Raw genomic sequence first — 1084 nt, 5'->3', positions numbered from 1 at the left:
CGCCATTGTACATATCTCAAAATAATTACCGTAACAATAGCTCAGCTCACGTATTTCAACTGCTGGCCTTTTTGAATAAATATTTGCTCTTAAATTTGTTCCCGTCTACTTATCTGAATTTCTCATCCTCAATTTGAAATTCAGTCGCCAATTTTACGTTTGACCCCTTTTTTCTCTGGCATTTTTCTTTTCGCAATTTCCAGTTAACACAAAGCTAATTCAAGCTTTTCATCATCTTACCTGCACACGAGGACGTTTTCCGTTCGACGATAAAAAATTTCGCCGGCAAGTGGTCAGGATTAGAGGCAACTTAATGCATTATTGACACTCTCTACGTTTGGCTTTAAACTTGGTGCAAAATCGCTCCTTCTTGTTTCAGATCGTTTCTCATCCTCTGACACAAGCCAATTTATATTTACAAAAGTGTTTTCTGGGGATGACAGTGTCCCTGGCATTTACGTCTTTTCCGCGATCCAGTGTTTCTCATACCTTCCGTGTCACTTAACAGTCTATACTTTGTGAGCAATGAATTCTCCGACAGTCAATCTAATAATGCATTCTGTAACTGTGTCGAATCATGCGACACTGTTGCCCCACGCTCTTCTGGAGAAGGTATTCCATTACTATCAATCGCTATCAAGCCAGGATTGACGCATACTGTACCACGGCTGCTGCTGTCCTAGTCTTCAACTTCTCACTGCAGCTCAACCGCGTCTAGTGGTGCTAATCAGTCTCCTAACGTAGAGAAGCATTAAGAGCATTGGAGGCCTCGTCAATTACGCCTACGGCATCAGTGATTACTTTCCAGAATTCGAACATTATTTCCTCGTCTGGATCTGATTGCAGTACCATCCGCGTTTTACTGGTCGCTGCTCATCATTTCCTCGTCACGTGTGTATATGTGCATTTACGTCATCTATCGCATCTTTCGTCACAGTATTTTCTTCCACAAATTTGTGATTAGACTCTTCCCGTGTCGGTTTGAAATCATTTGACAAAGCTTACCGCGTCTGTGCTAATACTCAATGCATGTGCTCTGTTAACCGTGCCTGTCCATTAGCGGCATCGTCCTTCAACATAACGT

Source organism: Schistocerca cancellata, chromosome 5, assembly GCF_023864275.1.
Source record: "Schistocerca cancellata isolate TAMUIC-IGC-003103 chromosome 5, iqSchCanc2.1, whole genome shotgun sequence".
NCBI lineage: Eukaryota > Metazoa > Arthropoda > Insecta > Orthoptera > Acrididae > Schistocerca > Schistocerca cancellata.
Note: the sequence above shows the minus strand (reverse complement) of the source record.